Here is a 16953-nt window from a genome sequence, read left to right on the forward strand (position 1 = left end):
ACTGGCTTTGGTTTGTACCCTTTCAGGACACCGAGGACCCAATTTCATGTCTGTGGGCAGCACGGCTAAGCGGGCAGTGTACTCTGTGTCACCGGGGACAGAGGAGGGATTGACTGATGGGCAATGTCAGTGTGCCCTGCACAATGCTGCCGCCACCTTGCTGGAGCAGTTTGCTTGCTCCTAGCGCCAAAACGAGCCTCTTGGAGGGCTGGAGGCAAGGCGAGGCAGAGCTGGAAGTGGTGTCAGGAAAGCCTCATGGCTCCTGCCAGGCACTGCGCCAGGCCTCAGCCCTGGGAGGCCAGCCCTGCCTTGCGGCCTCCTGGCGCCCATCGGCTGCCACAGCTCCATGCTGCCTAGCAACAAGCGCCAGCGGCCTCGCTATTGGCTGCGCCCAGAGGCGCTAAGGCAGGCAGCCAATGGGGCGGCGCCTGGCTATGATGGAGCAGAGGTGTCACAGGGCAGGGTGGGTGACAAGGTGCTGGGTGTGCTGGGGCTGCGGCACTCCGGCGATGGTGGCGCACAGGCGAGGCGCAGCCTTTGGGTTGCTTGTGGCCCCTGAGGAGTGCTCCTGTGTGCAGCTCTCGGTGTTGTCTTCACCGTGTGACCCCGCAGGAGGGTGTCGTCGTGCAGCTTTTGGTGTTCTTATCACGGCAGCTCTGAGCAGTTCTGCATCGTTCAGCTTTTGGTGGTTCTCCACTGCAGCCTCTGAGGAGTGCTTTCTTGAGCAGCTTTTGGTGTTTTCTTCACTGCGACTTGAGGAGTACTTCTGCGTCCAGCTTGTTGTGTTTCCTTCACTGCGTTTCCACTGAGGATGCCTTCATTGTGCAGCTTTTGGGGTTCTTCACACCACGTTTCCCCTGAGGAGTGCTTCATCATTCAGCTTTTTTGCATTTTCTTCACCGTGGCGCTTGAGGAGTAATTCTTTGTGGAGCTTTTTGTGTTTTCTTCACCTTGTGGTCCCTGAGGAATTCTTCATCGCGCAGCTTTTGGGCTTCTCTTCACTTTGGGACTCCGGAGGAATGCATCATTGTGCAGATTTTGGTGTTTTCTTCACTACGGCCCGGAGGAGTTCATCATGCAGCTTGTGGTGTTTTCTTCTACTCGGCCCTGAGGAGTTCTGCACCATCCAGCCTTTGGCGTTCTCCTCACCATGTTTTCCTTGATGAGAGCTTCATCATGCCGCTTTTGGTGTGGTTTTCACCTTCCAGCCCCTGAGAAGTGTTTCATCTTCTAACATTTGGTGTTGTTTTTTTTTTTTTCTCATTCTAGGCCCCGAGGAGTACTTCTGCGTGCGGCTTCTGGCGTATCCTTCGTTGTGGCCCATGAGGAGTTCTTCATCGTTCAGCTTCTTGGGATCCACGTTTCCACTTTAGGAGAGCTTCATCGTCCAGCTTTTGGTGTTTCTCCACTGCAGCTTCTGAGGAGTGCCTTCTTGAGCAGCTTTTGGTGTTTTCTTCACTGCGTCGCTGAGGAGCTCTTCATCGTGCAGCTTTTGGGGGTTTTCCCCACACCACGTTTCCCCTGAGGAGGGCTTCACTATATTCAGCTCGTTGTGTTTTCTTCACTGTGGCGCTTGAGGAGAAATGCTTCGTGGAGCTTTTTGGAAGGTTTCTTCTCCCTGCGGCCCCTGAAGTGTGCTTCTGCGTGCGGCTTTTGGTGTGTTCTTCACTACGGTCCTGAGGAGTTCTTCATCGCGCAGCTTTTCTGGTTCTCTTCTCCTTGGCCCCTGAGGAGAGCTTCGTGGTGCAGCTTGTGGTGTTTTCTTCACTGCGGCCCTGAGGAGTTCTGCACCATCCAGCCTTTGGGGTTCTTCACCGTGTTTTCCCTGAGGAGAGCTTCATCATGCCAATGTTGGTGTTGTTTTCACCTTCCAGTCCCTGAGAAGCGCTTCATCTTCTAACATTTGGTGTTTTTTTTTTTTCTCATTCCAGGTCCCGAGGAGTGCTTCTGCATGCAGCTTCTGGTGTATTCTTCATTGTCGTCCATGAGGAGTTCTTCATAGTTCAGCTTTTCAGGATCTCTTCATCATGCAGCTTTTGGTGTTTTCTACAATGAGGCGCTTTTTGGCATCTACCATGTCTGCAGCCAGACCGACAGCTCCGTGCCTGACGTGTGAAGAAGCACATTCTTCTGTTTGTTTTCAATCTGCCAACCGATCATTTCATGTAGAGCTGTCTTTTTTGTACTAGGAGGTGCCATGTTGTGTCATGCTGTTATAAATCTCTTTCAAACCATTTCCGAGTTCTCTTGCCTCATGTACTGGGTTTACGTGGCAAGGTTTTGGTAGCGGGGGGGCCATCAGGGTGGGTTCTGTGAGAAGAATCCAGAAACTGCGCCATGTTAGAGAAGGGCCCGCTGCTGGCCACAGCCAGGCCAAGAAGCGCTGTTGTTTGCGCCTCTGTGAGGCCAGATTTTAAAAAGGTGAAAAGAAACAAAAACAAACAAACAAACAAACAAAAATTGCTGCGGAAGAGCAGCTGGGAGAGAGGGAGGAATGAGAAACAGCCTTGCAGACGCCAAGGTCAGTGAAGAGGGAGGGGGAGAGGTGCTCCAGGCGCCGGAGCCTGCAGCCTGTGGTGAGGACCACGGAGAAGCAGGCTGTCCCCCTGCAGCCCATGGTGTACCACGGTGGAGCAGGGTTCCACGCTGCAGCCCGTGGAGGAGACCCCAGTGGAGCAGGGGCAGAGAGCGACCGAGAAGGAGCGGCGGAGACAAGGTGCTACAGACTGACCGCAGCCCCCATTGCCCCGCTCCCCTGAGCCGCTCAGGGGGAGGAGGTGGGAGAGGGTGGACTGGGGGGGGGAAAACCTTACTGTCTCCCTACTCTGAGTCTGCTTTGCCCATCACGACACCTGCTGAGTGAGCTCCCCGTCCTTATCTCAGCCCTTGAGCCCTTGGCATCGTATTTTCTCTCCCTTTCCCTTTCAGGAGGGGGAGTGAGACAGCGGCCATGGTGGAACTCGGCTGCCCACCCGAGTAAAAGCACCACGCTGTAACATCTAAACTAAAGTCCCTTTGCTGCATCTGAAGTCCTTTCTTCCTTGTCCTAAATCTATGGCCTGGGGAGGAGTTTGCTCGCTTTTTATTTGCAGCATCCTTCTCCACATCTCGGTTCTGCCTTCTCTTGACATTAAAGCCTTAGTCCATTAATCCAATGTTTAATCTTTCCTTACAGACCATGTTTCCTAAAAGTCTGATCCTAAGAAGGGTCGTTCTTAGCATTGCTTCCTGGGTTCCTTGGGTGCTTTCTGCTTGGTGTGCATGTTCCTTGAAATACAATCCTCAGAAATGGACACAATTTCAGTGGAAAATTTCACAGTAGACCCCACACTCTGGATAGAGCAGTCTTCCGTCAGCTGCTCCCTCTCACCTTCTTCAACCTGCTGATGGAGCACGAGGTGGAGGGTGCCGCAGGCTTTCTGAAGGCGACACATGGGGGTCTTCCCTGAGCAAGGTGTTCCGCTGTCAGAGAAGGAAACGGCTTTGTTGTTTGTTTCTCACCATCGGCACTTTGTGGCAGTTTCAGCTGTGATTGTCTCACTACACATAACCTATTGGATTATTTCTTGGAGTATTTTTGCAGGAGTGGACATTTAACCCATTAGTTCAAATAGTGAGATCATGTTCATGTCATTCACTTACTTTTCAGCCGAATGCAACTTTTCATAGAATTTGCTAGCGTTGCAGGGGCCCAGCCATGACTGCTCTCCTCTTAAGGCACCTCCAGTGCTAAGGAGACGGGGAAAGACTTTGGGAGTGCATTTTGTGTCTTCCCAGTGGGATGCCGATGCGCTAAACTTTTCTACCACGGAGTGTGATGTGAATCTCCAAAACCAAGCAACAACAACACAACAAAAGGGAAAGGCTCTTGCTACTGTCTCCCATGATACCCTGCTAACAAAGCTGACAAAGCGTGGGACAGAAGAGCGGACAGTAAGGTGGGTTGAGAACTGGCTGACTGGCCGAGCTCAGAGGGTGGTGATCGGCGGCGCAGAGACCAGTTGGAGACCCGTGACAAGCTCAGGGGTCGGTGCTGGGTCCCATCTTGTTCGACAGCTTCATCAGCGACTCTGATGAGGGAACAGTGTCCACCCTCAGCAAGTACGCTGATGATACAAAGCTGGGAGGAGTGGCTTGCACGCCAGAAGGCTGTGCTGCCATTCAGCGAGACCCGGACAGGCTGGAGAGCTGGGCAGGAAGAAACCAGATGAGGTTTAACAAAAGCAAGTTGCACCTGGGAAGTGTTATATATGGAGCGGTGATTCGTGTTGAGAAGATGGTTGATATTAATAAAGAAGGGGGAGATGTGGGAGTGTGGCCATGGGGGGCGGCAAACTTTGTGGTTAACGATAACAGTAGACTCTTAACGATGCAGCCATCAGGAATGTAAAAGAGTTTAGAGGGAACAAAGAAGGGTGATTCAGGAGACCCCATGCAGTCTCAGGGTTGCTTGTTCTCCAGCCATTAAGGCATGGAAGTTTCTGGGTGTTTGCTGTTGTTATTTGCAGAGTTGTTTGACCAATGAAAAGTTGTTTTTGAAAAGGACTGCTGTGGGGTGAAGGGTATAAGAGGGGAGCCTGCCCTCAAGATAATTAAAAAAAAAAAAAAAAAAAAAGGCAACGCGATGCGATGAAGTTATGTCATCAATAAAGAAGCAGAAAGAAGGAATGAAAAGGAACGGGCTAGCAGAACGGAGACCAGGATGGGAAGAGGCACATTGATCGCCTCATGAAGATCGGTTCGGCCAAACTCAGCAAACGGCTCAGAGAAGCTCATACTGAAAGTCGCTGGAAACAGGTGCACCGGAGCTGGAGAGAAGCTCAAGCTGAGACAAGCGGAGCCTCACACACAGCTGGCCATCGCTGGTAAGCAGTTGCGCATTATGGGGAATCATACGTCCTTAGAAACAAAGACTGTCCTGGTAACCTTACGGCTTATTCTCCTTCTTAACAGTTGGACAGTTTACGATCCTGAAACATGGGACCAAATTGAGGTCAAGGTGTGGGACTCTGCAACTAAAAACGACAAGGTTGCAGTGAGATTGCTCGGTACCTGGCGAGCAGTCTCTGAGGCCTTAAAGAGACATGTGGGACCACAGTCCAACACGTGTGGTTTGCCAGACAGTGAGGGAGCTGCGGGCTCCTTTACTGATCCGACTGCTACGCCATCGGCCCCTCTGCTGCTACAGCCATCGAAGGCCTTTGCTGTTCCACCCCCTGGTGACCTGGACGTGCCTTTTGACCCAGGCCCTGTTGGTCTTGAAAAGGAGATGAATATGCTTTTCTTTGATGCAGGAAGAACGGGATACATAAGGCCCGAAGACCGAGTTGCTTAACAACTTAAAGCGAGACATATTGCTCCCACGACTAGCCCTGGAATTCTCCGGTGTTTGTAATGAAGAAAAGGAATGGAAAATGGAGACTGTTAAGTCATGGAACTTAAAGGATTGTTTGTTACCTTTTCTGATTGTACCTATGTATAGGCGTACTCAAGTTTAGTAAGTCGTGGAACTTAAAGGATTGTTTTTTACCTTTCCTGATTGTACGTATGTATAGGCAGACTCGGGTTTAGTTTGTAAAAGCAATGTTCTGTATATTTAGAATGCTTGATGTTCACGTGTGCGTGTTGGTGGAGCGTAGACTCCCCGCACACCCAGCGCTGTTTACTTGCCTTTTATACCTTTTATAAATATTCCTTTTATAAATATTACTAAATTCAGTTTGAGGTGAGACTCCATTTATAACAGAAGGAACAACCGCATGTATCAGTACAGGCTGGGGGACGACCTGCTGGAGAGGAGCTCTGCCGAGAAGGACCTGGGGGACGACAGGTTGGCCATGAGCCAGCAGTGTGCCCTGGTGGCCAGGAAGGCCAACGGGATCCTGGGGTGCATTAAAAGGAGCGTGGACAGCAGGTCAAGGGAGGTGATGCTGCCCCTCTACTCTGCCCTGGTCAGGTCTCACCTGGAGTACTGTGTCCAGTTCTGGGCTCCCCTGTACAAAAAAGACAGGGATCTCCTGGAAAGAGTCCAGCGGAGGCTCACAGACAGGATACGGGAGCATCTCCCCTAGGAGGAAAGGCTGAGAGACCTGGCTTCGTTCAGCCTGGAGATAAGAAGACTGAGAGGGGATCTTATCAGTGTCTATAAATACCTGAGGTGTGGGAGACACAGGGATATGGCCAACCGCTTTTCAGTGGTCTGTGGGGACAGGACAAGGGGCAATGGCTGCAAAATGGAGCACAGGAAGTTCCGCACCACTACGCGAAAGAACTTCTTCACGGTGAGGGTGACGGAGCACTGGAACAGGCTGCCCAGGGAGGCTGAGGACTCTCTGCAGATATTCAAGCCCCATCTGGACGCCTACTTGTGCAACCTGCTCTAGGAAACCTGCTTTGGCAGGGGAGTTGGACCCGATGATCTCTGGAGGTCCCTTCCAACCCCTACAACTCTGTGAAACGAGCCCCGCAACGCCTACGTTTCTCTATCTTCTGTTTAACCTATTGGAGTAGCAGCTCCATTAATACAATGTTTCCACAGTCTTCTAACACTTGGGTTACCCCTAACAATTGAAAAGAGGAAGATGCAGTCTTTCTAGACCAGGCTTGCATCAATAAGAACCCCTGGTTTTGAAGACGACATCGAACGGCGAGTTGCATAGTGGGGCCTTGGTCCTTCCGCAGTCCACAGACTCAAACGTTTGCAGAGCGGAAGCTTTGCAGAGCTGTACGAACACTGAAGATCCAGTTCTGCAAGAAGCTGATGCAAAAGCTACCTGGCAATGAGCAGTTTGGGTGAGGAAGGAAGAGACTGGCATTCTCACGGTGCATGGTTTAACCGAGTTTAGTCCTGTGGGCTGTGTCAGCAAAACTGGCTTTGGTTTGTACCCTTTCAGGACACCGAGGACCCAATTTCATGTCTGTGGGCAGCACGGCTAAGCGGGCAGTGTACTCTGTGTCACCGGGGACAGAGGAGGGATTGACTGATGGGCAATGTCAGTGTGCCCTGCACAATGCTGCCGCCACCTTGCTGGAGCAGTTTGCTTGCTCCTAGCGCCAAAACGAGCCTCTTGGAGGGCTGGAGGCAAGGCGAGGCAGAGCTGGAAGTGGTGTCAGGAAAGCCTCATGGCTCCTGCCAGGCACTGCGCCAGGCCTCAGCCCTGGGAGGCCAGCCCTGCCTTGCGGCCTCCTGGCGCCCATCGGCTGCCACAGCTCCATGCTGCCTAGCAACAAGCGCCAGCGGCCTCGCTATTGGCTGCGCCCAGAGGCGCTAAGGCAGGCAGCCAATGGGGCGGCGCCTGGCTATGATGGAGCAGAGGTGTCACAGGGCAGGGTGGGTGACAAGGTGCTGGGTGTGCTGGGGCTGCGGCACTCCGGCGATGGTGGCGCACAGGCGAGGCGCAGCCTTTGGGTTGCTTGTGGCCCCTGAGGAGTGCTCCTGTGTGCAGCTCTCGGTGTTGTCTTCACCGTGTGACCCCGCAGGAGGGTGTCGTCGTGCAGCTTTTGGTGTTCTTATCACGGCAGCTCTGAGCAGTTCTGCATCGTTCAGCTTTTGGTGGTTCTCCACTGCAGCCTCTGAGGAGTGCTTTCTTGAGCAGCTTTTGGTGTTTTCTTCACTGCGACTTGAGGAGTACTTCTGCGTCCAGCTTGTTGTGTTTCCTTCACTGCGTTTCCACTGAGGATGCCTTCATTGTGCAGCTTTTGGGGTTCTTCACACCACGTTTCCCCTGAGGAGTGCTTCATCATTCAGCTTTTTTGCATTTTCTTCACCGTGGCGCTTGAGGAGTAATTCTTTGTGGAGCTTTTTGTGTTTTCTTCACCTTGTGGTCCCTGAGGAATTCTTCATCGCGCAGCTTTTGGGCTTCTCTTCACTTTGGGACTCCGGAGGAATGCATCATTGTGCAGATTTTGGTGTTTTCTTCACTACGGCCCGGAGGAGTTCATCATGCAGCTTGTGGTGTTTTCTTCTACTCGGCCCTGAGGAGTTCTGCACCATCCAGCCTTTGGCGTTCTCCTCACCATGTTTTCCTTGATGAGAGCTTCATCATGCCGCTTTTGGTGTGGTTTTCACCTTCCAGCCCCTGAGAAGTGTTTCATCTTCTAACATTTGGTGTTGTTTTTTTTTTTTCTCATTCTAGGCCCCGAGGAGTACTTCTGCGTGCGGCTTCTGGCGTATTCTTCGTTGTGGCCCATGAGGAGTTCTTCATCGTTCAGCTTCTTGGGATCCACGTTTCCACTTTAGGAGAGCTTCATCGTCCAGCTTTTGGTGTTTCTCCACTGCAGCTTCTGAGGAGTGCCTTCTTGAGCAGCTTTTGGTGTTTTCTTCACTGCGTCACTGAGGAGCTCTTCATCGTGCAGCTTTTGGGGGTTTTCCCCACACCACGTTTCCCCTGAGGAGGGCTTCACTATATTCAGCTCGTTGTGTTTTCTTCACTGTGGCGCTTGAGGAGAAATGCTTCGTGGAGCTTTTTGGAAGGTTTCTTCTCCCTGCGGCCCCTGAAGTGTGCTTCTGCGTGCGGCTTTTGGTGTGTTCTTCACTACGGTCCTGAGGAGTTCTTCATCGCGCAGCTTTTCTGGTTCTCTTCTCCTTGGCCCCTGAGGAGAGCTTCGTGGTGCAGCTTGTGGTGTTTTCTTCACTGCGGCCCTGAGGAGTTCTGCACCATCCAGCCTTTGGGGTTCTTCACCGTGTTTTCCCTGAGGAGAGCTTCATCATGCCAATGTTGGTGTTGTTTTCACCTTCCAGTCCCTGAGAAGCGCTTCATCTTCTAACATTTGGTGTTTTTTTTTTTCTCATTCCAGGTCCCGAGGAGTGCTTCTGCATGCAGCTTCTGGTGTATTCTTCATTGTCGTCCATGAGGAGTTCTTCATAGTTCAGCTTTTCAGGATCTCTTCATCATGCAGCTTTTGGTGTTTTCTACAATGAGGCGCTTTTTGGCATCTACCATGTCTGCAGCCAGACCGACAGCTCCGTGCCTGACGTGTGAAGAAGCACATTCTTCTGTTTGTTTTCAATCTGCCAACCGATCATTTCATGTAGAGCTGTCTTTTTTGTACTAGGAGGTGCCATGTTGTGTCATGCTGTTATAAATCTCTTTCAAACCATTTCCGAGTTCTCTTGCCTCATGTACTGGGTTTACGTGGCAAGGTTTTGGTAGCGGGGGGGCCATCAGGGTGGGTTCTGTGAGAAGAATCCAGAAACTGCGCCATGTTAGAGAAGGGCCCGCTGCTGGCCACAGCCAGGCCAAGAAGCGCTGTTGTTTGCGCCTCTGTGAGGCCAGATTTTAAAAAGGTGAAAAGAAACAAAAACAAACAAACAAACAAACAAACAAACAAAAATTGCTGCGGAAGAGCAGCTGGGAGAGAGGGAGGAATGAGAAACAGCCTTGCAGACGCCAAGGTCAGTGAAGAGGGAGGGGGAGAGGTGCTCCAGGCGCCGGAGCCTGCAGCCTGTGGTGAGGACCACGGAGAAGCAGGCTGTCCCCCTGCAGCCCATGGTGTACCACGGTGGAGCAGGGTTCCACGCTGCAGCCCGTGGAGGAGACCCCAGTGGAGCAGGGGCAGAGAGCGACCGAGAAGGAGCGGCGGAGACAAGGTGCTACAGACTGACCGCAGCCCCCATTGCCCCGCTCCCCTGAGCCGCTCAGGGGGAGGAGGTGGGAGAGGGTGGACTGGGGGGGGGAAAACCTTACTGTCTCCCTACTCTGAGTCTGCTTTGCCCATCACGACACCTGCTGAGTGAGCTCCCCGTCCTTATCTCAGCCCTTGAGCCCTTGGCATCGTATTTTCTCTCCCTTTCCCTTTCAGGAGGGGGAGTGAGACAGCGGCCATGGTGGAACTCGGCTGCCCACCCGAGTAAAAGCACCACGCTGTAACATCTAAACTAAAGTCCCTTTGCTGCATCTGAAGTCCTTTCTTCCTTGTCCTAAATCTATGGCCTGGGGAGGAGTTTGCTCGCTTTTTATTTGCAGCATCCTTCTCCACATCTCGGTTCTGCCTTCTCTTGACATTAAAGCCTTAGTCCATTAATCCAATGTTTAATCTTTCCTTACAGACCATGTTTCCTAAAAGTCTGATCCTAAGAAGGGTCGTTCTTAGCATTGCTTCCTGGGTTCCTTGGGTGCTTTCTGCTTGGTGTGCATGTTCCTTGAAATACAATCCTCAGAAATGGACACAATTTCAGTGGAAAATTTCACAGTAGACCCCACACTCTGGATAGAGCAGTCTTCCGTCAGCTGCTCCCTCTCACCTTCTTCAACCTGCTGATGGAGCACGAGGTGGAGGGTGCCGCAGGCTTTCTGAAGGCGACACATGGGGGTCTTCCCTGAGCAAGGTGTTCCGCTGTCAGAGAAGGAAACGGCTTTGTTGTTTGTTTCTCACCATCGGCACTTTGTGGCAGTTTCAGCTGTGATTGTCTCACTACACATAACCTATTGGATTATTTCTTGGAGTATTTTTGCAGGAGTGGACATTTAACCCATTAGTTCAAATAGTGAGATCATGTTCGTGTCATTCACTTACTTTTCAGCCGAATGCAACTTTTCATAGAATTTGCTAGCGTTGCAGGGGCCCAGCCATGACTGCTCTCCTCTTAAGGCACCTCCAGTGCTAAGGAGACGGGGAAAGACTTTGGGAGTGCATTTTGTGTCTTCCCAGTGGGATGCCGATGCGCTAAACTTTTCTACCACGGAGTGTGATGTGAATCTCCAAAACCAAGCAACAACAACACAACAAAAGGGAAAGGCTCTTGCTACTGTCTCCCATGATACCCTGCTAACAAAGCTGACAAAGCGTGGGACAGAAGAGCGGACAGTAAGGTGGGTTGAGAACTGGCTGACTGGCCGAGCTCAGAGGGTGGTGATCGGCGGCGCAGAGACCAGTTGGAGACCCGTGACAAGCTCAGGGGTCGGTGCTGGGTCCCATCTTGTTCGACAGCTTCATCAGCGACTCTGATGAGGGAACAGTGTCCACCCTCAGCAAGTACGCTGATGATACAAAGCTGGGAGGAGTGGCTTGCACGCCAGAAGGCTGTGCTGCCATTCAGCGAGACCCGGACAGGCTGGAGAGCTGGGCAGGAAGAAACCAGATGAGGTTTAACAAAAGCAAGTTGCACCTGGGAAGTGTTATATATGGAGCGGTGATTCGTGTTGAGAAGATGGTTGATATTAATAAAGAAGGGGGAGATGTGGGAGTGTGGCCATGGGGGGCGGCAAACTTTGTGGTTAACGATAACAGTAGACTCTTAACGATGCAGCCATCAGGAATGTAAAAGAGTTTAGAGGGAACAAAGAAGGGTGATTCAGGAGACCCCATGCAGTCTCAGGGTTGCTTGTTCTCCAGCCATTAAGGCATGGAAGTTTCTGGGTGTTTGCTGTTGTTATTTGCAGAGTTGTTTGACCAATGAAAAGTTGTTTTTGAAAAGGACTGCTGTGGGGTGAAGGGTATAAGAGGGGAGCCTGCCCTCAAGATAATTAAAAAAAAAAAAAAAAAAAGGCAACGCGATGCGATGAAGTTATGTCATCAATAAAGAAGCAGAAAGAAGGAATGAAAAGGAACGGGCTAGCAGAACGGAGACCAGGATGGGAAGAGGCACATTGATCGCCTCATGAAGATCGGTTCGGCCAAACTCAGCAAACGGCTCAGAGAAGCTCATACTGAAAGTCGCTGGAAACAGGTGCACCGGAGCTGGAGAGAAGCTCAAGCTGAGACAAGCGGAGCCTCACACACAGCTGGCCATCGCTGGTAAGCAGTTGCGCATTATGGGGAATCATACGTCCTTAGAAACAAAGACTGTCCTGGTAACCTTACGGCTTATTCTCCTTCTTAACAGTTGGACAGTTTACGATCCTGAAACATGGGACCAAATTGAGGTCAAGGTGTGGGACTCTGCAACTAAAAACGACAAGGTTGCAGTGAGATTGCTCGGTACCTGGCGAGCAGTCTCTGAGGCCTTAAAGAGACATGTGGGACCACAGTCCAACACGTGTGGTTTGCCAGACAGTGAGGGAGCTGCGGGCTCCTTTACTGATCCGACTGCTACGCCATCGGCCCCTCTGCTGCTACAGCCATCGAAGGCCTTTGCTGTTCCACCCCCTGGTGACCTGGACGTGCCTTTTGACCCAGGCCCTGTTGGTCTTGAAAAGGAGATGAATATGCTTTTCTTTGATGCAGGAAGAACGGGATACATAAGGCCCGAAGACCGAGTTGCTTAACAACTTAAAGCGAGACATATTGCTCCCACGACTAGCCCTGGAATTCTCCGGTGTTTGTAATGAAGAAAAGGAATGGAAAACGGAGACTGTTAAGTCATGGAACTTAAAGGATTGTTTGTTACCTTTTCTGATTGTACCTATGTATAGGCGTACTCAAGTTTAGTAAGTCGTGGAACTTAAAGGATTGTTTTTTACCTTTCCTGATTGTACGTATGTATAGGCAGACTCGGGTTTAGTTTGTAAAAGCAATGTTCTGTATATTTAGAATGCTTGATGTTCGCGTGTGCGTGTTGGTGGAGCGTAGACTCCCCGCACACCCAGCGCTGTTTACTTGCCTTTTATACCTTTTATAAATATTCCTTTTATAAATATTACTAAATTCAGTTTGAGGTGAGACTCCATTTATAACAGAAGGAACAACCGCATGTATCAGTACAGGCTGGGGGACGACCTGCTGGAGAGGAGCTCTGCCGAGAAGGACCTGGGGGACGACAGGTTGGCCATGAGCCAGCAGTGTGCCCTGGTGGCCAGGAAGGCCAACGGGATCCTGGGGTGCATTAAAAGGAGCGTGGACAGCAGGTCAAGGGAGGTGATGCTGCCCCTCTACTCTGCCCTGGTCAGGTCTCACCTGGAGTACTGTGTCCAGTTCTGGGCTCCCCTGTACAAAAAAGACAGGGATCTCCTGGAAAGAGTCCAGCGGAGGCTCACAGACAGGATACGGGAGCATCTCCCCTAGGAGGAAAGGCTGAGAGACCTGGCTTCGTTCAGCCTGGAGATAAGAAGACTGAGAGGGGATCTTATCAGTGTCTATAAATACCTGAGGTGTGGGAGACACAGGGATATGGCCAACCGCTTTTCAGTGGTCTGTGGGGACAGGACAAGGGGCAATGGCTGCAAAATGGAGCACAGGAAGTTCCGCACCACTACGCGAAAGAACTTCTTCACGGTGAGGGTGACGGAGCACTGGAACAGGCTGCCCAGGGAGGCTGAGGACTCTCTGCAGATATTCAAGCCCCATCTGGACGCCTACTTGTGCAACCTGCTCTAGGAAACCTGCTTTGGCAGGGGAGTTGGACCCGATGATCTCTGGAGGTCCCTTCCAACCCCTACAACTCTGTGAAACGAGCCCCGCAACGCCTACGTTTCTCTATCTTCTGTTTAACCTATTGGAGTAGCAGCTCCATTAATACAATGTTTCCACAGTCTTCTAACACTTAGGTTACCCCTAACAATTGAAAAGAGGAAGATGCAGTCTTTCTAGACCAGGCTTGCATCAATAAGAACCCCTGGTTTTGAAGACGACATCGAACGGCGAGTTGCATAGTGGGGCCTTGGTCCTTCCGCAGTCCACAGACTCAAACGTTTGCAGAGCGGAAGCTTTGCAGAGCTGTACGAACACTGAAGATCCAGTTCTGCAAGAAGCTGATGCAAAAGCTACCTGGCAATGAGCAGTTTGGGTGAGGAAGGAAGAGATTGGCATTCTCACGGTGCATGGTTTAACCGAGTTTAGTCCTGTGGGCTGTGTCAACAAAACTGGCTTTGGTTTGTACCCTTTCAGGACACCGAGGACCCAATTTCATGTCTGTGGGCAGCACGGCTAAGCGGGCAGTGTACTCTGTGTCACCGGGGACAGAGGAGGGATTGACTGATGGGCAATGTCAGTGTGCCCTGCACAATGCTGCCGCCACCTTGCTGGAGCAGTTTGCTTGCTCCTAGCGCCAAAACGAGCCTCTTGGAGGGCTGGAGGCAAGACAAGGCTGAGCTGGAAGTGGTGTCAGGAAAGCCTCATGGCTCCTGCCAGGCACTGCACCAGGCCTCAGCCCTGGGAGGCCAGCCCTGCCCTGAGGCCTCCTGGCGCCCATCGGCTGCCACAGCTCCATGCTGCCTAGCAACTAGCGCCTCTCGCTATTGGCTGCGCCCAGATGCAGAAACAGGCTGGTTTTATGTGCTCTTCCCCCTGGCAATGGTCTAATGGCCTACAGATCTCCTGCAGTTGGGGTCAAGTCTCAGGGCTTGTCATTGACCTTCAGGGCTTGTGTGTTCCCTGAGTTTGGCCCCTTTTTCTTCCTTCTCCCTCTGGGAATCGGAGAACATCCCTAACTGTTCCTCCCCAGCAGTGCGGACAACTCATCATGCATCTGGAAAACTGCATCCAGTTCTGGTCTCCCTGACACAAAAAAAGACAGGGATCTCCTGGAAAGAGTCCAGTGGAGGACCACAAAGATGATACGGCGCCTGGAGCAGCTTCCCTATGAGGACCTGAAAGGCTGAGCAACCTGGGTCTTTTTAGCCTTGAGAAAAGAAGACCGAGAGGGGATCTTATCAATGTTTACAAATATCTTAAGTGTGGGAGACAGAGGGATTTGGCCAACCACTTTTCAGTGGTCTGTGGGGACAGGACAAGGCGCAATGGCCAAAAAATGGATCACAGGAAGCTCCACACCAACATGTGAAAGAACTTCTTCACGGTGAGGGTTATGGAGCACTGGGACTGGCTGCCCAGGGAGGTTGTGGAGTCTCCTTCTCTGGAAATATTCAGGACCCATCTGGACACCCACCTGGGCAGCCTGCTCTAAGGAACCTGCTTTGGCAGGAGGGGTTGGACTCAATGATCTCTCGAGGTCCCTTCCAACCCCTTCAGTTCTGTTATTCTGTGGAAAAAAAAAAAAAAAAAAAAAAAAAAAAAAGAGAGAGAGTAAAAAAAAAAAAAGCAAAACAATGAAAGAAAGAGATTCTGAAGGTAAATTAAAAATTTCAGTTTTCTCAGAAAACCTTTCTTACCTTCAGCACAAGCAGGAGTGGAAAATCCACTCGGTTCAAGCATACGTTTTTATCTGAACCTACTGTCTTGTTTAACCAGACTGGAAAGAAATCCAAATAGGAGTGTAATGGCTAACCATGGGTGTCCTCATAAACTCGTATCTGAACTAGTCATCATAAACCATAAATAATTTAAATTGGCACCTTATATTATGCCCATAATAAAGCCAAAGTCCAGCAGCTCCGAGCACACAAAGGACAGAGTAGGATGCCGATCTGTCCCATTCTCCCCTCCAGTGGCTACAAAGTTTCAGTGTGTAACCTCCATTTAATCATCACCTTTGCCTCCTCTGCATAAGGGAATGTCAAGAACAACTTTTATTACTGCAAATTTATTTCCCTCTTGATAAGCTCTCAGCCAAGAGGCAAATCAACAATCCGAGTTTGATTTCCCTTCTCCACCCCAGACTAATAGTACTATAACTACAGCCAGGTCCAAACCTCTATTAAAATTAAATCTACCCCTGTGTCCAATAAGTGCCTCCAGCAGGAGGAAATAAATCTGGGTAACTTTGAGTAATGCAATCATGCTGTAAAAAATTGAAAATACCTGTCAGTCCACAAGAACAAGGGATCTCTCTTCTGAACAATCTATAGCCACAGGGATTTTTTTTGGCTCTCCTCCAAACCTGCTTCAGCAGCAAAACAGACTATACGATTTCTACACCCAGGAAAGTGTTTTAAAGTCTTTTTTTAACCTTCAAACCACAGTGCAGAGATGTTGGCTGACCTAATTCATTTCCTACTGCTTGGCAGTTTAACATGCCCCATGTGCTAAGAGACTAACAAACACGCAGAGCTGCTGTGTCTATGGCATCCATCCACCCACCCACCCTCCTTGCTGGCAGAAGCAGCACCCCTTGTGTGCACAGAAGAAAACAGAGCTTCTCCAGGCTGGTCTGACCAATTGCTGCTTAATGGCAAGGAATATCTCAGTTACATGGAAAAATGATTATCAGTGAGAGGAAAAAATATTGAGCCCAATAGCCTCATCCCAATGTTCATGAATCAAATGCACTGCTACAAGGAAATTGATGCAAAACAGTTCAAATATCTCCTGTAATTATAAATGCTATTCTAACCAGTAAATTGCTTATATGCCAACTTGTGACACAGGATGTTGTACGCCATGGCATTGTAAGTAGTTTTACCATTTACTCATAATAAATATATACAGATAGAAAATTTAGCCCTTTTTTTTTTTTTTTTTTTTTTTTTTTTTTTTTTTTTTGCATTTTAAATGCTCCTTACTCGTAAGTCTTTCACTCCATAGTAAGTTTTCTACCCCAAGATGTAGAGTGCTTATTTCACTGGAAAACCACGTGGTTTAGCCCAGTCGGCAGCTAGGCACCACACAGCTGTTTGCTCACTCACCCACCATGCACTGGGATGGGGAAAAGAATAGGGGAAAAAAAGAAGAAAATTAAAATATTGGGGGTTGATATAAAGAGTGTTTAAGAGGACAGAAAAGGAAAGGATAATAATAATAGTGATAAAAGAATATATAAAATAAGTGATGCACAGTGCAATTTCACGAACCACTGACTGATGCTCAGCCTGTCCCCAGCAGCAGCTGACCTTCCCTGGCCAACCCCCATCCAGTTTGATTGTTCAGCATGATGCTGTAGCTATAGGACATCCCTTTGGGCAGTTTGGGTCCACTGTCCTGGCTGTGTCCCCTCACAACTTCTTGCACACCCCCAGCCTCCTTGCTGGAAGGATAGCATGAGAAGCCAGAAAGTCCTTGACTTCTCTTGCTGAAGTCCTTGAGTTGTTGCACTGCTCTGCAACAGCTAAAACATCAGTGTGCTATCAGCATTATTCTCATCCTAAACACAAAACACAGCACCATATGAGCTAGACAGAACATTAACTCTATCCAGCCAAAACCAGTGCAGAAAGTATTAGGTTAATCCAGCTCCAGCTC

The 16953-nt window shown here is 50.2% G+C and overlaps 1 protein-coding gene and 1 long non-coding RNA gene across 2 annotated transcripts in view; one reads left to right on the forward strand and one right to left on the reverse strand.

Annotated features, from left to right (window-relative positions):
- The window catches only part of LOC311441428 (uncharacterized protein), a 225271-nt gene that overhangs the window by 138935 nt on the left and 69383 nt on the right, over nt 1–16953 (reverse strand). The window lies entirely within an intron of this gene.
- LOC311441662 lies at nt 642–2234 on the forward strand. Its single transcript, XR_014696127.1, has 2 exons — nt 642–1850; nt 1932–2234. It is a non-coding gene; the product is annotated as an uncharacterized lncRNA (long non-coding RNA).

This window comes from Aythya ferina, assembly GCF_964211825.1.
Source record: "Aythya ferina genome assembly, chromosome: 9".
NCBI classification, from domain to species: Eukaryota; Metazoa; Chordata; class Aves; order Anseriformes; family Anatidae; genus Aythya; species Aythya ferina.